Source organism: Dendrobates tinctorius, unplaced genomic scaffold (genome assembly GCF_039654945.1).
Source record: "Dendrobates tinctorius isolate UK_male_01 unplaced genomic scaffold, ASM3965494v1 ptg000028l, whole genome shotgun sequence".
Taxonomy (NCBI): Eukaryota; Metazoa; Chordata; class Amphibia; order Anura; family Dendrobatidae; genus Dendrobates; species Dendrobates tinctorius.
The window spans coordinates 40,997,352-41,021,670 of NW_027361696.1; the positions used below are offsets into that span (position 1 = coordinate 40,997,352).

At 46.8% G+C, this 24,319-nt stretch overlaps 1 long non-coding RNA gene across 1 annotated transcript; it reads right to left on the reverse strand.

Moving 5' to 3' along the window:
* Positions 1-20,849: 20,849 nt before the first annotated feature.
* Positions 20,850-21,949, reverse strand: LOC141085319 (uncharacterized). The gene is made up of 6 exons (XR_012231272.1): positions 21,828-21,949; positions 21,676-21,756; positions 21,489-21,604; positions 21,342-21,413; positions 21,139-21,222; positions 20,850-21,055 (listed from the first exon to the last, which is right to left on the reverse strand). It is a non-coding gene; the product is annotated as an uncharacterized lncRNA (long non-coding RNA).
* Between the last annotated feature and the right edge of the window lie 2,370 nt (positions 21,950-24,319).

The following is a 24,319-nucleotide window of genomic DNA, read 5'->3' on the forward strand; positions in this document are numbered from 1 at the left end:
CAGTATTTCCACCCCACACTACACAGATTTATGATGTGTTTTGTAATAAAAATGCCCTGTTGGTTTCAAACCTTTATTAAAAAAGTTTTTTTAACTTTAAAAACAGTTTACAAAAAAAAAATATTTTAAATAAAAGTTAAATTATTGTTTAAACTGGTTGTCTGTCATTTCTTTCTGCGGCGAAATATGTTTAAAAAAAAGGTTAAATACAGGGTATTTAAAAGGTAAAAAGGTATTCAAAACCAGGTATATAACTGTGGGTAAATTTTAGCTTTTTGCCACAGTTGTGTTCCTGGTTGTGTTTGAAGCAAAGTATTTCACCTGAAAAGTTGTGTTTATTGTTGGTGATTTCCTAACAATGTACACAACTTTTGTTAAAAGGTGAAATACTTTGCATAAAACACAACCAGGTACACACCTGTGGCCTAAAGCTAAAAATAGTAAGACCATGACAAGATAGCCAACTTTGGTTGGCAAAGGTATTTACTGTTGGTCCAGAAGGTACACAAGTTTTAGGGCACAAATCTTTCACACTCTGTCATCCTGCCAGTGTACTCTGCCTTGAGGTGACATAAAGTATAGTGCAAAATTGTCCCTCATTACTGAAACCGTCACAGAACTTCTAGTGGTAATATTTCCAATGACAACATCCATCTTCGCCAGTAACTTGCTCTTCTCTCCAACCTGCACTTTCTCCTCTACAACCTGTCAAAGAAGGGCTGTAGGAACATGCTATATATAGTTTTCCAGTAGCCAATCCCGTTCGGAAGGCCACAAGGGTCAATTTTAAAAACCAGATCCGGCGTAATCCGTCGAAAAACGGATAGAAAAACGGATGAACCGGATGAGACGGATCCGGTTTTGTCTGTCAAGAACAAGACGGATCCGGCAGAAAACCGGATCCGGCACATCAGGTTTTACTAAACATTTGCCGGATCCGGCATTCCGGCACGACGCCGGATCGCGCCTGACGACGAAAACCTGATGTGTGAAAGTAGCCTAACACATACCACAACTCATCATGCTCCGATACGGCAGAGAAATAGCGGTATAGTCCAATGAAAAATACCTCACTTTTTACATCTCATGACGAGGCCCATCTATTTCTCCATACAGAATCATTGGTCCCATATAATGTTTGAAACAGTATATGATGAGCTCCACATAATGCTACAGTATATGTTGGTCCCCATGGATGAAGCTCCACTGTCTTATGGGCCCAAATAATGCTCCAAACATAATGGGCCCCATTTCTAATGCTCTAGTGTATAATGGGCCCTGTAAATGCTGCTCCAGTGTCTGATGTCCACCTTTGGAATGTTCCAGTGTATGGTGGGCCCCATCTATCATTCTCCAGAGTATAGTGCTCCCCAAAAATTGCTGTCCCAACATTGAAAACAATCAAATAAGTCTCCTCGCTAGGGAATCCCTGTACTTGTCTGGACAGGTGCTGTAGCTTGCTTAACAGCTCGCCAGCCGTTCTCACGCCCAGTATGGATTACACGTGATTGCACAAAGGTGAGAAAGGGTACCGTATCCCCAGATAACATGTATGGATAGCGTACACATTCAAAATATATGTCTCAGGAGGCAGGCTCAGACGGTGTTAGGCCCAGTATGGATTGCACGTGATTGCACAAAGGTTAGAAAGGGTACCGTATCCCCGGATAACATGTATGGATAGCGTACACATTCAAAATATATGTCTCAGGAGGCAGGCTCAGACGGTGTCAGGCACAGTATGGATTGCACGTGATTGAATAAAGGTTAGAAAGGGTACCGTATCCCTGGATAACATGTATGGATAGCGTACACATTCAAAATATATGTCTATACAGCATGAGGCAGGCTCAGACAGTGTTAGGCCCAGTATGGATTGCACGTGATTGCACAAAGGTTAGAAAGGGTACCGTATCCCCGGATAACATGTATGGATAGCGTACACATTCAAAATATATGTCTATACAGCATGAGGCAGGCTCAGACAGTGTTAGGCCCAGTATGGATTGCACGTGATTGCACAAAGGTTAGAAAGGGTACCGTATCCCCGGATAACATGTATGGATAGCGTACACATTCAAAATATATGTCTATACAGCATGAGGCAGGCTCAGATGGTGTTAGGCCCAGTATGGATTGCACGTGATTGCACAAAGGTTAGAAAGGGTACCGTTTCCCCGGATAACATGTATGGATAGCGTGCACATTCAAAATATATGTCTATACAGCATGAGGCAGGCTCAGACAGTGTTAGGCCCAGTATGGATTGCACGTGATTGCACAAAGGTTAGAAAGGGTACCGTATCCCCAGATAACATGTATGGATAGCGTACACATTCAAAATATATGTCTATACAGCATGAGGCAGGCTCAGACAGTGTTAGGCCCAGTATGGATTGCACGTGATTGCACAAAGGTTAGAAAGGGTACCGTATCCCCGGATAACATGTATGGATAGCGTACACATTCAAAATATATGTCTATACAGCATGAGGCAGGCTCAGACGGTGTTAGGCCCAGTATGGATTTCACGTGATTGCACAAAGGTTAGAAAGGGTACCGTATCCCCGGATAACATGTATGGATAGCGTACACATTCAAAATATATGTCTATACAGCATGAGGCAGGCTCAGACAGTGTTAGGCCTAGTATGGATTGCACGTGATTGCACAAAGGTTAGAAAGGGTACCGTATCCCCGGATAACATGTATGGATAGCGTACACATTCAAAATATATGTCTATACAGCATGAGGCAGGCTCAGATGGTGTTAAGCCCAGTATGGATTGCACGTGATTGCACAAAGGTTAGAAAGGGTACCGTATCCCCGGATAACATGTATGGATAGCGTACACATTCAAAATATATGTCTATACAGCATGAGGCAGGCTCAGACAGTGTTAGGCCCAGTATGGATTGCACGTGATTGCACAAAGGTTAGAAAGGGTACCGTATCCCCGGATAACATGTATGGATAGCGTACACATTCAAATTATATGTCTATACAGCATGAGGCAGGCTCAGACAGTGTTAGGCCCAGTATGGATTGCACGTGATTGCACAAAGGTTAGAAAGGGTACCGTATCCCCGGATAACATGTATGGATAGCGTACTTATTCAAAATATATGTCTATACAGCATGAGGCAGGCTCAGACGGTGTTAGGCCCAGTATGGATTGCACGTGATTGCACAAAGGTTAGAAAGGGTACCGTATCCCCGGATAACATGTATGGATAGCGTACATATTCAAAATATATGTCTATACAGCATGAGGCAGGCTCAGACAGTGTTAGGCCCAGTATGGATTGCACGTGATTGCACAAAGGTTAGAAAGGGTACCGTATCCCCGGATAACATGTATGGATAGCGTACACATTCAAAATATATGTCTATACAGCATGAGGCAGGCTCAGACAGTGTTAGGCCCAGTATGGATTGCACGTGATTGCACAAAGGTTACAAAGGGTACCGTATCCCCGGATAACATGTATGGATAGCGTACACATTCAAAATATATGTCTATACAGCATGAGGCAGGCTCAGACGGCGTTAGGCCCAGTATGGATTTCACGTGATTGCACAAAGGTTAGAAAGGGTACCGTATCCCCGGATAACATGTATGGATAGCGTACACATTCAAAATATATGTCTATACAGCATGAGGCAGGCTCAGACGGTGTTAGGCCCAGTATGGATTGCACGTGATTGCACAAAGGTTAGAAAGGGTACCGTATCCCCGGATAACATGTATGGATAGCGTACACATTCAAAATATATGTCTATACAGCATGAGGCAGGCTCAGACGGTGTTAGGCCCAGTATGGATTGCACGTGATTGCACAAAGGTTAGAAAGGGTACCGTATCCCCGGATAACATGTATGGATAGCGTACACATTCAAAATATATGTCTATACAGTATGAGGCAGGCTCAGACAGTGTTAGGCCCAGTATGGATTGCACGTGATTGCACAAAGGTTAGAATGGGTACCGTATCCCCGGATAACATGTATGGATAGCGTACACATTCAAAATATATGTCTATACAGCATGAGGCAGGCTCAGACGGTGTTAGGCCCAGTATGGATTGCACGTGATTGCACAAAGGTTAGAAAGGGTACCGTATCCCCGGATAACATGTATGGATAGCGTACACATTCAAAATATATGTCTATACAGCATGAGGCAGGCTCAGACAGTGTTAGGCCCAGTATGGATTGCACGTGATTGCACAAAGGTTACAAAGGGTACCGTATCCCCGGATAACATGTATGGATAGCGTACACATTCAAAATATATGTCTCAGGAGGCAGGCTCAGACGGTGTCAGGCACAGTATGGATTTGACGGCCCAGATTACACAGCGGAGGAGCAGGGAGAGGTAAATATTGCAAATGCTGGGGCCCTGCCCAAGCAAGGGGGGCCCACTCGTGGGCGTCGGTACTGGCACTGGGCCCCTCATAGTACAGCGGTGTGTCTGACGGCGGGTGTGCACCACCACCGTCAGAGACACTTGATTGCACTATGAGGGACTCTGTGCCAGTGCCCGCGCCCAAGAGTCGGCCTACCCACCTGTCCAGGGCAACGGCACTTGCACGGTGTCGTGCGGTAGGTGGTGACCCCGGCCATGGGGGGGGAGGCAGCACAGTTAGGGAGTTTTAGAAAGTGGCATATGTTGATGTTGGACATTCAGCTGATGCAAAAGGCGAAATAGGTGAAGTACCAGGAAGAGGTGGACCAAAGCAAGCCATTTTTCTGTCACCCTATGTGTCATCAGGGGAAGGTGGGACAAAATCCTTGGAAACCCATGCGTGGTTCATTTTAATGAAGGTTAGATCATCCACATTTTGGGTTGACAGACGGGTCCTTTTTTCTGTCAGGATTGATCCAGCTGCACTGAAGACTCTTTCCGATAGCACACTTGCAGCAGGGCAAGCGAGCTCCTGTAAGGCATATTGGGCCAATTCAGGCCAGGTGTCCAGTTTAGCGGCCCAATAGTCAAAGGGGAATGACCTGTGTGGGAGAACATCGATATGGGAGGAAAAGTAGTTTGTAACCATAGTTGACAACTGCTGTCTCCTGTCACTTTCCATCGATGCAGTATTACCAGTTGTGTGAGCGGTATTTGAAAAATCAGTCCACAACATTGTCATGAAACCCCTGTCTCCAACGCCACTTCTGCTGTGTGCACCACGGACACCTCTGCCAAGCTGCCCCCGGCCCGTACGGCTCGTGTGAGAACCATCACCGCTGCTGTGTGCTGGGAATGCCTCAAGCAACCGATTTACCAGAGTTGCTTGTTTATTAGCCAATATTAGGTCAAGGTTCTCCTGTGGCATGATGTTTTGTAATTTGCCTTTATAGCGTGGATCCAGGATGCTGGCCAACCAGTAGTCGTCATCGTTCATCATTTTGGCAATGCGGGGGTCCCTTTTTAGGATCCGCAAGGCATAATCTGACATGTGGGCCAATGTTCCCGGTGTCAATGATGCACTGCGAGTGCTGGGTGGAGGAGCACTTTCTGGCAAATCCACATCCCTCCAGTCACGCACAAACCCTGTACCAGACCTTGCCACGCCAACATTTTCACTTGCCCCACGAGATGCATCCTCCTCCCCTAAGTAATCATCCCCATCATCCTCCTCCTCCTCTTCTTCCTCCACCTCGTCCAGGAGAGGTTCCTGAGCAGACAATGGCTGAATGTCATCAAGGATTCCCTCCTCCTCTTCCTCCTCATCAACATTGGCTGCAGACGCCTGCTCCTTAAGGTGCGTCAAAGTTTGCATGAGCAGACGCATAAGTGGGATGCTCATGCTTAGGATGGCGTCGTCTGCGCTTACCAGCCGTGAGCATTCCTCAAAACACTGAAGGACTTTACAAAGGTCTTTCAGCTTCGACCACTGCACACCTGTCAACTCCATGTCTGCTCTCAAAGTGCCTGGCCGTGTATCCTCCCACAAATGCATTATGGCCTGCCTCTGCTCGCACAGCCGCTCCACCATGTGCAGGGTGGAGTTCCACCTTGTTGCAATGTCGATAATGAGGCGGTGGTTGGGAAGGTGGAGCAATCGCTGCAGCTTCTGCATACGAACGGAGTGTACAGGTGACCGGCAGATGTGCGCGCACAGTCTTCGCACCTTCTGGAGCAGGGCTGTTAACTCCGGATAATTTTTGAGGAAGCACTGCACCACCAGGTTCAAGGTGTGAGCCAAGCAAGGTATGTGGCTGAGTTTTGAAAGGGCTATGGCTGCCACAAAATTACGGCCGTTATCACTAACTACCTTGCCTGCCTCAAGATGTACACTGCCCAGCCATGACTCAGTTTGTCGCTTCAAGTACTCGGCCAGCAACTCGGCGGTGTGTCTGTCGCCCAAACACATCATCTGCAACACAGCCTGCTGGCGCTTTCCACTAGCTGCTTGATAGGGGGACACATCATATGCAACAGTGGCAGCTGCAGATGGAGTGCTCGTACGACTGCGCTCTGTGGACGAGCTTTCGCTTCTGGAGGAGGAGGAGGAGGGTCGAACGCCTACAGCCAACTGTTTCCTATACCATGGGCTAGGCAGCACTGTCCCACCACCGCTGTCCCCTGTGGACCCTGCATCCACCACATTAACCCAGTGCGCAGTGATGGACACGTAACGACCCTGGCCATGCCGACTGGACCATGCATCACTTGTGAGGTGCACCTTTCCGCTCACTGACTGCTTGAGTGCATGGACAATGCGGTCTTTCACATGATGGTGGAGGGCTGGGATGGCTTTGCGAGAGAAGAAGTGGTGACTGGGTAGGTCATAGCGTGGTACTGCATAGGCCATGAGTTCACGGAAAGCTGTGCTTTCCACCAACCAAAAGGGCATCATCTCAAACGAGATTAGTTTGGCAATGTGGGCGTTCAAACCCAGTGTACGCGGATGAGAGACTGAGTACTTTCTTGACCTACTCATAGTGTCTGGGAGGGTGAGCTGGACTTGAGAGCTGCATATGGTGGAAGTAGCGGTGGACAGGGCGGACTGAGAGAGGGTTGATGATGGTGATGGAGTTGGTGTTCTTTCTGATGGCCTAGAATCAGTCTTTCGTTGATATAACAGTGGGATTCCCTGACTGCTGTGGCCTTGCAACGACACCTCAACATTTGCTGCTGTGCTAACCGGTGGGCTTACAGTGGGGGAAACAATGTAGCGTTGCTGACTACCTTCGTTGTGATCAGTTGCACATGTGGCACTTGAGGTTTGGTGTTGTGTCCACGCTTGCAAGTGCATGCTGGTTAAATGTCTAAGCATGCAACTGGTATTCAAATTTTTCAGATTTTTCCCTCGGCTAAAGGTCTTTGCGCACTTCTTACAGATAACCTTGGCCTGATCATGAGGATTTTGTTCAAAAAAGTGCCACACTGCACTCTTCCTACTTTGGCAGACATTTTGCGGCCTAGCATGCTGTGATCTTTTGACCCTCTGGACAAGCTGTCCAGCAACTCTTTTGATGTTTGGAACCTGTCTTTGGAGTGCTCCGGGCCTGCCAGATAATAGCTGTTGCGATGTCGATGTCTGCTGTGGATGCTCCTCATCTGAGCTATTGGAAGCAGCACCCTCTTCCCCCAATGGATGCCAATCTGGGTCAACAACTGGGTCATCCATCACCTCCTCTTCTATGTCATGTGCACCTTCCTCTGTGTCACCGTGTATGGTGGTATAGTGTGCGGGAAGGGGCACCTGAGTCTCATCAGGGTCAGAATCTGGCTCTGTACACTGCGAGGACAATGTAGTGCTCTGAGTGAATGTACCAGCAGAATCATCCATCAGCGGCTGTGCATCAGTGCACTCCATGTCAGATTCATCTTGGCCTGGGTAATTCACCATTTCACTTGATAATCCAGGCATGGTATGTGAAAACAGCTCCATGGAGTAATCAGTAGTATGGCCTGCGTCATCCTTCAATCTTGGTTGGGGTGAAGGACACAAGGAAAGGTGTGGTTCATGAACATGAGCCTCCAATGACGACTCAGTGCTTTTACTTTTTACAACTGAAGAAGAGGAGGCGATAGAGCTGGAGGCTGAGTCAGCAATGTAAGACAAAACTTTTTCCTGATGCTCTGGCTTTAAAAGCGGTTTGCAAACTCCTAGAAAACTAAGCGTTCGAGGCCTTATGTAGCCAGACGATGACGCAGGGTCAGCACCTCCTGCATGCGGTCCTATTTTGCTCTTGCCACTACCATCAGATCCACCACCAACACCATCATTACCAGCTGCCAACCCCCGCCCAATTCCACGGCCTCTTCCACCAGCCTTCCTCATTTTTGGCAGAAATGTAGACAAAATCCAACAAACTATATAGTAATGTAAAACAAGGTACAAGGTGTCTATAGGACAGGGGAGATTTTGAATTTCTGCACACACTTTTGGACACTGGACACTTTTGGATTGTGTGAGGCCCACTGATATCTGAGCGCTATGTGACAGGCTCGATGGCACAGCTGTGACAAAAGTGACTAGAGGATAAGGGAGATTTTGAATTTCTGCACACACTTGTGGACAGTGGACACTTTTGGATTGTGTGAGGCCCACTGATATCTGAGCGCTATGTGACAGGCTCGATGGCACAGCTGTGACAAAAGTGACTAGAGGATAAGGGAGATTTTGAATCTTTGCACACACTTGTGGACAGTGGACACTTTTGGATTGTGTGAGGCCCACTGATATCTGAGCGCTATGTGACAGGCTCGATGGCACAGCTGTGACAAAAGTGACTAGAGGATAAGGGAGATTTTGAATCTCTGCACACACTTTTGGACACTGGACACTTTTGGATTGTGTGAGGCCCACTGATATCTGAGCGCTATGTGACAGGCTCGATGGCACTGCTGTGACAAAAGTGACTAGAGGATAAGGGAGATTTTGTATTTCTGCACACACTTGTGGACAGTGGACACTTTTGGATTGTGTGAGGCCCACTGATATCTGAGCGCTATGTGACAGGCTCGATGGCACTGCTGTGACAAAAGTGAATAGAGGATAAGGGAGATTTTGAATTTCTGCACACACTTGTGGACAATGGACACTTTTGGATTGTGTGAGGCCCACTGATATCTGAGCGCTATGTGACAGGCTCGATGGCACTGCTGTGACAAAAGTGACTAGAGGATAAGGGAGATTTTGAATTTCTGCACACACTTGTGGACAGTGGACACTTTTGGATTGTGTGAGGCCCACTGATATCTGAGCACTATGTGACAGGCTCGATGGCACAGCTGTGACAAAAGTGACTAGAGGATAAGGGAGATTTTGAATCTCTGCACACACTTTTGGACACTGGACACTTTTGGATTGTGTGAGGCCCACTGATATCTGAGCGCTATGTGACAGGCTCGATGGCACTGCTGTGACAAAAGTGACTAGAGGATAAGGGAGATTTTGAATTTCTGCACACACTTTTGGACAGTGGACACTTTTGGATTGTGTGCGGCCCACTGATATCTGAGCGCTATGTGACAGGCTCGATGGCACAGCTGTGACAAAAGTGACTAGAGGATAAGGGAGATTTTGAATCTCTGCACACACTTTTGGGCACTGGACACTTTTGGATTGTGTGAGGCCCACTGATATCTGAGCGCTATGTGACAGGCTCGATGGCACTGCTGTGACAAAAGTGACTAGAGGATAAGGGAGATTTTGAATTTCTGCACACACTTGTGGACAGTGGACACTTTTGGATTGTGTGAGGCCCACTGATATCTGAGCGCTATGTGACAGGCTCGATGGCACTGCTGTGACAAAAGTGACTAGAGGATAAGGGAGATTTTGAATTTCTGCACACACTTGTGGACAGTGGACACTTTTGGATTGTTTGAGGCCCACTGATATCTGAGCGCTATGTGACAGGCTCGATGGCACAGCTGTGACAAAAGTGACTAGAGGATAAGGGAGATTTTGAACCTCTGCACACACTTTTGGACACTGGACACTTTTGGATTGTGTGAGGCCCACTGATATCTGAGCGCTATGTGACAGGCTCGATGGCACTGCTGTGACAAAAGTGACTAGGGGATAAGGGAGATTTTGAATTTCTGCACACACTTGTGGACAGTGGACACTTTTGGATTGTGTGAGGCCCACTGATATCTGAGCGCTATGTGACAGGCTCGATGGCACTGCTGTGACAAAAGTGACTAGAGGATAAGGGAGATTTTGAATTTCTGCACACACTTGTGGACAGTGGACACTTTTGGATTGTGTGAGGCCCACTGATATCTGAGCGCTATGTGACAGGCTCGATGGCACTGCTGTGACAAAAGTGACTAGAGGATAAGGGAGATTTTGAATTTTTGCACACACTTGTTGACAGTGGACACTTTTGGATTGTGTGAGGCCCACTGATATCTGAGCGCTATGTGACAGGCTCGATGGCACAGCTGTGACAAAAGTGACTAGAGGATAAGGGAGATTTTGAATCTCTGCACACACTTTTGGACACTGGACACTTTTGGATTGTGTGAGGCCCACTGATATCTGAGCGCTATGTGACAGGCTCGATGGCACTGCTGTGACAAAAGTGACTAGAGGATAAGGGAGATTTTGAATTTCTGCACACACTTGTGGACAGTGGACACTTTTGGATTGTGTGAGGCCCACTGATATCTGAGCGCTATGTGACAGGTTCGATGGCACAGCTGTGACAAAAGTGACTAGAGGATAAGGGAGATTTTGAATCTCTGCACACACTTTTGGACACTGGACACTTTTGGATTGTGTGAGGCCCACTGATATCTGAGCGCTATGTGACAGGCTCGATGGCACTGCTGTGACAAAAGTGACTAGAGGATAAGGGAGATTTTGAATTTCTGCACACACTTGTGGACAGTGGACACTTTTGGATTGTGTGAGGCCCACTGATATCTGAGCGCTATGTGACAGGCTCGATGGCACAGCTGTGACAAAAGTGACTAGAGGATAAGGGAGATTTTGAATCTCTGCACACACTTTTGGACACTGGACACTTTTGGATTGTGTGAGGCCCACTGATATCTGAGCGCTATGTGACAGGCTCGATGGCACTGCTGTGACAAAAGTGACTAGAGGATAAGGGAGATTTTGAATTTCTGCACACACTTGTGGACAGTGGACACTTTTGGATTGTGTGAGGCCCACTGATATCTGAGCGCTATGTGACAGGCTCGATGGCACAGCTGTGACAAAAGTGACTAGAGGATAAGGGAGATTTTGAATCTCTGCACACTCTTTTGGACACTGGACACTTTTGGATTGTGTGAGGCCCACTGATATCTGAGCGCTATGTGACAGGCTCGATGGCACTGCTGTGACAAAAGTGACTAGAGGATAAGGGAGATTTTGAATTTCTGCACACACTTGTGGACAGTGGACACTTTTGGATTGTGTGAGGCCCACTGATATCTGAGCGCTATGTGACAGGCTCGATGGCACTGCTGTGACAAAAGTGACTAGAGGATAAGGGAGATTTTGAATTTCTGCACACACTTGTGGACAGTGGACACTTTTGGATTGTGTGAGGCCCACTGATATCTGAGCGCTATGTGACAGGCTCGATGGCACAGCTGTGACAAAAGTGACTAGAGGATAAGGGAGATTGGATTGCTTTTAAAAAAGCAGTTTGCGGAGCAGTGGGTAAACAGCAATGCCAGCCTGTCAGGAAGCCTTAAAAGGCAGCCCAACAACCAACACCACTGATACACCACAATATAGCCTCCCCTTGCACTGCACACACAGTGACTGGTGTGTTGTGCAGGCCAAATTGCTAGCAGCAGAAGCAGTTTTTTTTTCTTCTCAGCAGGACAAAAAAAAAAATTGGGTTTGCTTTTAAAAAAGCAGTTTGCGGAGCAGTGGGTAAACAGCAATGCCAGCCTGTCAGGAAGCCTTAAAAGGCAGCCCAACAACCAACACCACTGATACACCACAATATAGCCTCCCCTTGCACTGCACACACAGTGACTGGTGTGTTGTGCAGGCCAAATCGCTAGCAGCAGAAGCAGTTTTTTTGTCTTCTTCCCTGCCTAACGCTCTCCCTACAGAATCAGCAGCAACCTCTCCCTATACTAAGATCGGCAGAAGTAAGATGGCGGTCGGCGTGCACGCCCTTTTATACCCCCTGTGACGCCCACCAAAGCAAGCCAATCACTTGCATGCCCTTCTGAAAGATGGTGGTGACCTGTGCCTATGTCATCACGTTGCCCACAGTGTCCGTGGATCCTGATTGGCTGAAAAAGAGTGCAAAACAAACTTTTGAAATGCGACTTTGGCGCGTAAGTCGCCGACCTCGTGGCCGACCTCATCCTAGGGTCGGGTTTCGTTTCATGAAACCCGACTTTGCCAAAAGTCGGCGACTTTTGAATTTTTTCGACCCGTTTCGCTCAACTCTAGTGATAACGGCCGGAATTTTGTGGCAGCCATAGCCCTTTCTAAACTCAGGCACATACCTTGCCTGGCTCACACCTTGAACATGGTGGTGCAGTGCTTCCTCAATAATTATCCGGAATTAACAGCCCTGCTCCATAAGGTGCGAAGACTGTGCTTGCACATCCGCCGGTTGCCCGTACACTCCAGTCGTATGCAGAAGCTGCAGCGATTGCTCCACCTTCCCAAGCACCGCCTAATTATCGACGTTGCAACAAGGTGGAACTCCACCCTGCACATGGTTCAGAGGTTGTGCGAACAGAGGCAGGCTGTAATTCATTTGTTTGAGGATACACAGGCAGGCAGTTTGCAGGCAGACATGGAGTTGCCTGGTGTGCAGTGGTCGAAGCTGAAAGACCTCTGTAAAGTCCTTCAGTGTTTTGAGGAATGCACATGGCTGGTAAGCGCAGACGACGCCATCATAAGTATGACCATCCCACTTATGCGTCTGCTCATGCAAACTTTGACGCACATTAAGGAGCAGGCGTCTGCAGCCGAGGAGGAAGAGGAGGAGGGAAGCCTTGATGACAGTCAGCCATTGTCTGCTCAGGGAAGTCTCGTGAACAAGGTGGAGGAAGAAGAGGAGGAGGAGGATGATGGGGATGATTATTTTGGGGAGGAGGATGCTTCTCAGGAGGCAAGAAAAAATGTTGGCGTGGCAAGGTCAGGTACAGGGTTTGTGCGTGACTGGAGGGATGTTGATTTGCTAGAAAGTGCTCCTCCACCCAGCACTCACAGTGCATCATTGACACCTGGAACATTGGCCCACATGTCTGATTATGCCTTGCAGATCCTAAAAAGGGACCCCCGCATTGCCAAAATGATGAACCATGACGACTACTGGTAGGCCAGCATCCTGGATCCACGCTATAAAGGCAAATTCCAAAACATCATGCCACAGGAGACCCTAGAGCTAATATTGGCTAACAAACAAGCAACTCTGGTAAACCATTTATTTGAGGCATTCCCAGCACACAGCGGCTGTGATGTTTTTCCAACGAGCCGTAGGGGGCAACATGGAAGAGGTGTTCGTGGTGCACACAGTCGAAGTGGCGTTGGACACAGGGGTTTCATGACCATGTTGTGGACTGATTTTTCAAGTACCGCTCACATGACTGGTAATACTGCATCGATCGAAAGTGACAGGAGACAGCAGTTGTCAACTATGGTAACAAACTACTTCTCCTCCCATATCGATGTTCTCCCTCACCGGTCATTCCCCTTTGTCTATTGGGCCAGTAAACTTGACACCTGGCCTGAATTGGCACAATATGCCTTACAGGAGCTCACTTGCCCTGCTGCTAGTGTGTTATCTGAAAGAGTCTTCAGTGCTGCTGGATCAATCCTGACAGAAAAAAGGACCCGTCTGTCGACCCAAAATGTTGATGATCTAACCTTCATTAAAATGAACTATGCATGGGTTTCAAAGGATTTTGTCCCACCCTCCCCTGCTGACATGTAGGTTGCCAGAAAAATGTCTTGCTTTTGTCCTCCTCTTCCGCGGACTTCTCCAATTACTCCATTTGCAGCTGCTGAAAGTCCAACATCAACATATGCCATTTTTTTCACCTCCCTAACTGGGCTGCCTCCCCCCACAGGGCCGGGGTCACCACCTGGCGCATGCACCCATGCGAGTGCCGTTGCCCTGGACAGGTGGGTGGGCACTCTCTTTGGCAATGGCACTGGCACAAGGTCCCTCATAGTAGAATCAAGTGTCTCTGACGGTGGAGGTGCACACCTGCCGTCAGACACACCAGCGTACTATGAGGGGCCCTGTGCCAGTTCCGCCGCCCACGAGTGGGCCCCCCCTGCTTGATCAGGGCACCAGCACTTGCAATACTTACCTCTCCGTGCTCCACCACTGTGTAGTCTGGCCTGTTAAATACTTCACTGGGACTGCCAATGCAAATTTGGTGAAATGATAGATGATGGCTAAGATGTAGCTATGCCCTGTCCTGCTAGGCTCTATCTTCAGATGGTCAATGGCTTCCATTTGTTATGGACATTGACTCACAATGAGATGCAGTGGTGGTTTATCATCAGCTTTCACGGTTTTCCGACTCACAGACGTGTGACATTCCTGCCCACACTTTTAAATGTGTCCTTTCATGCCAATCCAATAGAATCGCCTACGGCCTGTGGCTTGTGTCTTTTGCACTCCAACGTTACCAGATCATGATAGACAGTGAGGACAATGTCTACATCTGTCCCTGTGATCACAATTTGATGGAGATGAGTAACTGTTTTCGCTGTCTCCACAGACAAAGTAATTGAGGGTCAGCATCGCCTCTGAGAATGCTCCCGGGAGTTTTTACCGTGATTAGTAATTCTAAAATTTCTGCAATCAGTCAACTTTCCATCTGTACTTGTATCCATTTTGTTTCCTCTTGCGGAGAGTCTGGACTGTCCTACTGAGACTGAAATATATATGAAGATTGAAAAATACCCCAACAGTGTATACTGGTGTACGCTTCGAATACATAACCCTTTTTCTACTTTTTAGATACTTGTCTAATCCATACTGAGGCTATGAGTGTCTTTGTCGGACTCCGGAAATATACATGCAGATTTTTAATATTTAAACTATGCTATATATACCTGCTATCCAGTGATACTGTACCCTTTCTCAACTTTGTACAAGCACGTCAAATCCATACTGGGCCTGAGACCCTCTGAGTCTGCCTCCTGATATATAGACATAGGTTTTTAATGTTTAAACTATGCTATATATACCTGTTATCCGGTGATACTGTACTCTTTCTCAACTTTGTACAATCACGTCAAAACCATACTGGGCCTGAGACCCTCTGAGTCTGCCTGCTGATATATAGACATAGGCTTTTCAGGTGTACACTATGCTACATATATACCTGTTATGAGGTGATACTGTACCCTTTCTCAACTTTGTACAATCACGTCAAATCCATACTGGACCTGAGACCCTCTGAGTCTGCCTGCTGATATATAGACATAGGTTTTTCGGGTGTACACTATGCTATATATACACCTGTTATCTGGTGATGCTGTACCCTTTCTCAACTTTGTACAATCATGTCAAATCCATACTGGGCCTGAGACCCTCTGAGTCTGCCTCCTGATATATAGACATAGGTTTTTCATGTGTAAACTATGCTACATATATACCTGTTATCGGGTGATACTGTACCCTTTCTCAACTTTGTACAATCTTGTCAAATCCATACTGGGCCTGAGAATGTCTGAGTCTGCCTCCTGATTAGAGATGAGCGGTGTTCGAGTCGACCTGTTCGCCAAGTTAAATTCCAGCTGTTTTGGGCGGTGTTCGAGCCGTTCGTTGAACTCGAACACTGCTTAAAATTCGGCTGTTCGAGGTTCCGTTCGAGAACGGTTCGTTCACCAAAAGCGTAACTTCATTTTCACATTAATAATGGTTTTCAATGTTAATAGACTGTTTCATGGCATAGTAGCGGTGTGTGGTAGCAAGCGGTGTAGTACACCTGTCAAGGAGCTACACCGTGTGTGTTTCTAATTATTTTTTACCGCATCTTGTCCAGAAAATCCTTTTGGGCCTTGTAGCACTGTCTGCTACTAAGCAGAGGAGCCCACCAGTGAACAAAGCTATGCTGCCTGTTTATGTAAGAACTGCATGCTACTCAGCATAGGAGCCCAGCTGTTAAGCAAGCTACAGCACCTGTGGTTTGGACACTTAATTTTTTCATTTTTTCTGGAATGCCGGTTAGGCCTAATTCCGGAAATCCGGTTGACCTGCACTTACTGGGAAATCCTCGTTCACGGGGAAGAATTGTAATCCCAGATCCCCATCACTAACGGGGTTCAGCGGGTTATCTGCACCTGTAAGCGACACACGCTGGACCTTTCAGTGTAGCGTGCATGCAGCCCCGGACATGTAAGGGCATGACAGACTTGTTATTGATCGATCTCGCATGCCAGAGCCTCACGTGTCCCTCTAGTAAGCTTGACGCGTACTGCGGGGGCATGCCGGAGTCTCGTTCGTTATCAGAATTAAGCTGACAAATCGCTAGCACAACTAAAAACGGACATCCACCACCACCCACAGAATTAACAAAGCTTGCAATCTGTCAATCTTTTCTGTAGCTGGCGTGGTTGAGGTTTCCCTGGTGGAGTCAAATTAAGCCACAGGCTCCACTCCTGGTGGTGCCCTTCTGGACATTCCTTTAAGGTTCAGCTTTGCAACTATACTGCCCCCGGAAACCAAACACTTTGCCTTCATGGACGCTGTTCGGAGGCTCGTGGAAATAACGTTGCCCAATCAGCAGTTGGCCTAATTTATGGTGGGAAGTCCGAAGGTATATGATCGTCTTCAATTTCAGATTTTTACTGTTTTTTGGTATTTTACATTGTTATTCCAGCCTTTCTTGACTTCATAAGGGCATGACATGCCTATATCTGTGTTTCCTCCTCCTCCTTTTACTCCTCCACCTCTTTTCTATATGTAGTTGCCGTTTTCCATATGTTATTTTTATATTCTGAGCATTTTGTCTGCTTTGGGACACCTTTTAAGGTGTTTTGTAATTGTTTTCTATGTGTTTGTGTTTGCCTGCCATTGTTTTCAATGGTGTTCGACGTTGTTCGTCGAACGTTCGACAAACATTTGACGAACTTGCCTCGTGTTCGACGAACCAAAACGAACTGGAGCACTAGCGGGGTGGCTCAACACTACTCCTGAATATATAGACGTACATTTTTAATGTTTAAACTATGCTATATATACCTGGTATCTGGTGATACTGTACTCTTTCTGCCAGGAAGTCCTCCTCCACCCACCACTCTAAGTGTATCATTGACACCTGGAACATTGTCCCACATGTGTGATTATTTCTTGCGGATCTTCTTGTTATATTGTGGTGTGATCCATCCTGAGCGTGTGACAGTCTGTGGGTTACTCCTGCAATTTAGATGTACATTTAAAAATTACCCCAACACTAGTGTATACAGCTCTACGCTTGTGATACATTACCCATTTACTGCTTTTTATATTCTGGTCTAATCCAAACTGACCATGTGAGAGTTATTTTCTGACTGTGGAAATAAATACCGAGATTGACAACAATGACCCCTACACTGTGTACAGCTGTACTCTTCAGATCCATTACCGTTTTATGGCTTTTTATATTGTGTTGTAATCCATACTGAGCCTGAGAGCATCTGTGTCTGCCTCCTGAAATATCTACAGAGATTTAGAATGTTTAAATTATACTTTATATACCTGCTATCTGATGATACTGTACACTTTTTCTACTTTTTATATTCTTGTCTAATCCATACTGAGCCAGTGAGCGTCTCTGTGTGACTGATGGTATATATAGGGAGATTGACAATCATCCTTTCACTGTATAGAGCTGCACGCTTCTGATACAGTACCATATATCTGATGTTATTTTGGGTTCATGTTCTGCAACATTTTGAAGTTTGGTGGAAGAAGCCGCGGACGTGGGCATGGGGGGGCCAGCTGGTGCTGATGGTGGTTGTGCATCTGCTGATAGTGGCAAAAGCACAATAGCAGCTAAGGCAGGAGGTGTTGAGCCTGCATCATGGTCTGGTTCTGGAATGCCTGGAAGGCTACCTATTCTGGGAGTAGGTTAACCGCTTTTAAAGCCGGAGCATCAGGAACTGGTTTTGGCTTACACTGCCGAAACAGACTCCAGCAAATATGCCCTCCTCTTCTGAAGTTTCAAAAAATGCAAGCACTGAGTCATCAAGTGCTGGCTCCTGGTCAGGAAGAACCCCTTTCCTTGTGTCCTTCACCCCCACCAAAAGTGAATGATGCAGCAGGCCACAATTCACATTAGTCCATGTAGCTCTTTCTATCATACCATGCCTGGGTTATCAAGTCAAATCGTGAATTCCCCAGTCCAAGATGAATCTGACATGGAGAGTGGGTGGACAGCCAGAGCAGTGGAGTTAATTGGTACCGGACCGGTGTCTCAGAGGGATGTGTCACGTTGGTGGTGATGACCCGTTCCATGGCCCTGGGCGTCCATGCAAAGGGGTGAATAACGTTTATAGGTGAATGATACGTGACGCCACCTGTGGTTTCTGATCAGATTGACCCGCGCTGCAGTGTAGCTTCTCTGGGACAGATGTTGTGGTGCAGCTAAGATGTAGAAGCCCTGCACAGGTAGGGCCGTAGTCACAGGGCAGATGAAAGAGTTGGTAGATGGTGTGCAGTGCAGGATGTAGCAGAGCCATGCGCCAGGCGCAGGAGAAAGATGACAGACACATTCATGCAGTTCCTTTACCTGTACTTTGTAAGTGCCATCCAGGACCCAGAGTACAGATGGAGAAGGAGTTTGTCAGCCTGGAAGCAAATTTGGAATTCTCTCTCTGCAGATAGGTAGTATGGCCTCCGTTCTAGCGCTTATCTGAGGTACTCGCAGTACTGAGTTCACTGAAGTTCCCCTTGTTGACTCTCTTTTGGAACTTTCTCATATGGCAGGCAGCCATAGCCTTTTCCTTCTGGCTCACACACGTCGCTGCTGGGACCTCCGAGCCTTAGTTGGGAACAGAGCATTTAAAGCTGCTACTTGCTCTGGTTTCTGTTGCAGGACCATCAGTGTCCCTACAAACTCGGAGACCGGAATCCAGACCATGTGCTCCAGCTAGGAGTGAGCCTTAACTCTGCTTATCCTCCAGCTCCACTTCTCACGTCCACACACTTCCCCTTCCCTTCACAGACTGCCCTAACTTACCTCCTCCCGACCACAGAGAGCAGCACCTCAGCAGTCAGGTTCAGAGGTCTCCCTGCTAGCCTGGAGTGGGAAATGTGTTGTGTGTTGGTTTCACTGCTAGAGAGATCCTTCGTTGCTCCCAAGCTTGACAACACACTCCCTAGGAGGAAGGTAATGCCACAGTGGTGACCGTACTCTTGGGGACGCCACAAGTGCACTGAGGCCCAGCCACTGCTGGATGATGCTGCTGGTACATTGACCCAGACCACTACATTCCCCTTGCACTCTACACTGCCAGAATCTGACCCAGAGGAAACTCAGGTTCCCCTTCCCACATACTATACCACCTTACACTGTGACAAAGAGGAAGGTGCAGATGAAAGTGCAGGTTCCTTGAGCAGGTGGGGGGGGCATACTCATGGGCGACGGCACTGGCACAGGGCCCCTCATAGTACGCAAAAAAAAGTGTCTCTGCCGGCGGGAGGGCCCACCGCCCCACCCGCCCCACCCGCCCCACTCGCCGTCAGACATACGGCGGGGTCAGACACACCGCCGTACTATGAGGGACCCTGTGCCAGTGCCATCACCAACGAGTGGGCCCCCCCTGCTTGCTCTGGATCACAGCACTTGCAAAGTTGAAATACTTACCTCTCCTTGCTCCACTGCCGTGATGTCTTCCGCGTTTCCTGACAGTGACATTTTGGTCAGAGAGCGCAATGACATCACATCTGTACGCCCTCTGCCTAAACAGTCCAAGTGCAGTGAGATGGAAGATGGGGACGACGAGGAGTCCAGACTAGTACAGGGATTCCCTAGCGAGGAGACTTATTTTATTGTTTTCAATGTTGGGACAGCTATTTTTGGGGAGCACTATACTCTGGAGAATGATATATGAGGCCAACCATACACTGGAGCATTCCAAAGGTGGACATCAGACACTGGAGCAGCATTTACAGGGCCCATTATGCACTGGAGCACTAGGAATGGGGCCCATTATATATGGAGCATTATTTGGGCCCATAACACAGTGGAGCTTCATCCATGGGGACCAACATATACTATAGCATTATGTGGAGCTCATCATATACTGTATGGAACATTACATGGGACTAATGATTCTGTATGGAGAAATATATGGGCCTCATTACTCTGTATAGCGCACTATGCGGTGGCCATAATACTGTATGAAGTAATATACTGTCTGTTTTTGGAGCTATTGGAGAATTTAAAATGGATATCAGTCATGAGATGTAAGAAGTGAAGTATTTTTCATTGTACTATACCGCTATTTCTCTGCCGTATCAGAGGGTCATGAATTGTGGCATGTGTTAAAAGAGCCCAGTGACACTGTTTGGCCCTGAGCCCACGAAAATCTGGAGCAAGCCCTACCCCCCCATAACTTTAGTCAAATAACCCCCAGTTTTCAATGCCTAACTATTATTATAAAGTAAATTAAGGTTGACAAGCTTAAGTAATAAGAATTGATGTTTTTGGCATTAAAATGGGCACTGTAGGTGTGTTTCCTGTCCTCCACTCACTGCCGACCTTGGTTCCCCATTGACTTGCATTGGGTTTCATGTTTCAGTCGGCCTTCGACTTTTCACGATAATCGGCCGATTTCGTTCGACCCGACTTTTGAGAAAGTCGGGTTTCATGAAACCCGACTCGACCCGAAAAAAGGTCGCTCATCTCTAGCTGTAACATAACTTACTGAAATATGAATACTTACGCGCTTTATCCTGGACCCTCTCATCGAGCTCCTCCCAGTTCTCTATAACCACCAAGCAGACTTCATCCCAATGCCGTCGGGTGGTTGGTTGGTCAGCATGGCGTCGGTCCGCCATGTTCCACAGCGGCTCCCGCTCTCGCACCTCATTGATGAGGGTGTCGACATCAATTATTCCCTCATCGTAATCTCTGTTGGGAGCACGCTGTGAAACCTGTGAATAAAAAAACAAAAATTAATAATAAATTCATGCACATGAGGTTCATTAATCAAGCACCCAAATAAATTTTTACTTACTCTTCGCTGACCGCCGTGAGCATCACCTCGACGATGCTGGGATGTCCTGGGAGTCGCTCTAGTACGGGCACCGGATTGAGAATACTATAAAAAATAACATGATTATGTGCTCGGATGGATGCATAGTTATTGTGTGTGCTGTGTTGAATGTTTGTGTTGGGTGCAGTGTGATGTATGTGAGTATTTGTATCTACAAAACTTACACTCTGCGCGCCCCCTCCTTGCATTTCTCCACCCTGCAGGTCTCCTTCTGGATGCCCCTCTGATCCAGCTTCCTGCGAAAACAGAATACATGCATATAGGGTTTAAAAAATGGTTACAAATCAGAAAAAAATAAAAAATATTATTACCTCAGTTAGCTGACACTGTGAGGGGGGCTCCCAGAAGAAGACATTTGCAAGACCTGGCGGTGTCTGCTGCGGCCTGGCAGTGTATGCTGCGGCTTGACTGGGGTTCCTCGAAGGATCTGCAATTATAAAGACACTTGTAAGCTACTATACAAATGATGAATTTAAGCTTTCAGACCTTTATACTTACATCACTACCAACTTGGGCCTGGCGGTGTCTGCTGCGGCCTGGCGGTGTATGCTGCGGCTTGACTGGGGTTCCCAGAAGGATCTGCAAGTATCAAGGCACTTGTAAGCTACTATACAAATGATGAATTTAAGCTTTCAGGCCTTCATACTTACATCACTACCAACTTGGACCTGGCGGTGTCTGCTGCGGCCTGGCAGTGTCTGCTGCGGCCTGGCGGTGTCTGCTGCGGTCTGGCGGTGTATGCTGCGGCCTTGTGGTGTATGCTGTGGCCTGGATGGGTAAGTGTAAGGATATGAAAGTATAAATACAGTTGTACTGATTATTTATTTATTATTTATGCGATGTTAGGAAAATCAAAAGGTATCTTCAGATAGATTTGGGATTCAAAAACCTCCCAAAAAAATTTAAACCTACACTTGAACTTAAAAATATTACTTGATTGGTTCGCCCTCTTCTTTAATTTAACTGTTAATATGCTTCAATGTTAATATGCGAAATGTGCAACCTTCCCAACCCTCCACCATCCTGTTACATCCCAAAACAAAATTGCAAAAACCTCCCACACTCCTTTCAACTTTGTGATATGCGCTATGCATATATTTGCAAACCCTCAACACCACCTGTATTAAACACCCTCAAGCAAAATTTTATATCTAATATATAAAGCTCAATGTGGGTGTGTATGTATGTGTGTATGTGTGTGTGTGTGTGTGTGTGTGTGTGTGTGTGTGTCCGGGATTGGCATCCGCACCGTCGCAGCTACAGCCACAAAATTTGGCACAGTCACACGTCTGGACCCCGAGAGTGTCCTAGGCTATGTTGTGAGGCGAAATTTTAACCCCGCGCATTCCAATTCACCAAACAATTTTGCCCCTATCTACATAATGTGGAAAAAGTGTGTGTATCACACCCCGCCCCTCATTATGATGCCATAATGGTTGCCATGGTGACGCTGATGTCATCATAGGTTGCAAGCCCCGCCGCTCATTATGATGTCATAATGGTTGACCATGGGATGGAGGATGTGTAATGGGTATATGGGCACTGGACTATGGGATGGAGGATATGTATGACGGGTATATGGGCACGGGACTATGGGATGGAGGATGTGTGATGGGTATATGGGCACGGGACTAAGGGATGGAGGATATGTATGACGGGTATATGGGCACGGGACTATGGAATGGAGGATGTGTGATGGGTATATGGGCACGGGACTAAGGGATGGAGGATATGTATGATGGGTATATGGGCACTGGACTATGTGATGGAGGATATGTATGACGGGTATATGGGCACCGGACTATGGGATGGCGGATATGTATGATGGGTATATGGGCACGGGACTATGGGATGGAGGATATGTATGATGGGTATATGGTCATGGGACTATGAGATGAAGGATGTGTGATGGGTATATGGGCACTCGACTATGGGATGGCGAATATGTATGATGGGTATATGGGCACGGGACTATGGGATGGAGGATGTTTGATGGGTATATGGGCATGGGACTATGAGATGGAGGATGTGTGATGGGTATATGGGCACTCGACTATGGGATGGAGGATATGTATGATGGGTATATGGGCACGGGACTATGGGATGGAGGATAATTATAATTTGCTATAACTAACCACAGTTAGTTACTATGCCCGGGCAGCGCAGGGCTCTTCAGCTAGTGTGTATATATATATACACACACACACCTTCAAAAAAAACCACCCTTCTTCCGTTAAATACCTAGCCCCCCACTTAGAACTCTGTTTACCCTTTAGTTTTTTTAAATACCAAGATAAAATACCAAACACCAAACTTATGATTTCCCTTTTTGTATAATTTTAAAGAAGAAAAATAACCTCAAAAACCTTTGTATTGCTTTTTAACCCATACTTTTAAAGTGACCTTAAATGATACTACTGACAGTTTTTAGAGACAGTTTTTATTTCTTTATTTTTTTTTGGTTTTTAATTTTTTTTTTGCAAATAGGAGCTACTCTGCTCTTTATTTTAAATACAAGTACTGCAAATTGAAAAATAAAAAAATGGCTGAAAACATGATAGAGTCACACACACCACAGAACATTTGGAAATATAAGTACAGTATGATGAAAAAAAGAAATGCAATACACACATACTGTACGTACAATCACACACACGCCACACAGTGACACATGCCACAACACAGTTGGAAATATGGAAGTACAGTAGTATGAAAAAAAAAAAAAAAAAAGGACACAGGACAGGACAGCAGTTGGTCCTTTGGTCCTTGGTGCCGACAGGCTGTCTCTTCTATCTTCTTGCTGGATGGCTGGCACAATGAGGAATGAAGCCCACCTTGCAGGTTTATATAGTTTTGGAAAAGTATCTTTTTTTCTGAGCATGCTCAGATCGAAAAAGCGGATTCTGTTGGCGGATTCCGCTAAATGGCGGATCACAGCGGATCCGCCGCCCATAGATACCCATCCTAGCAGATGGCGGCGGATCCGCCGTCGTCCGCCATTTTGGCGCAGACAAAAAAACGTTACAAAGTCCGTTCATCTCAGACAAAATCCGCCAGAAATCTGGCGGATCCGCCGAATGGCGGATGTAACGGACGACCATCCACCAAAATCTGCCACTAATGTAAGTCTATGGGAAAAAAG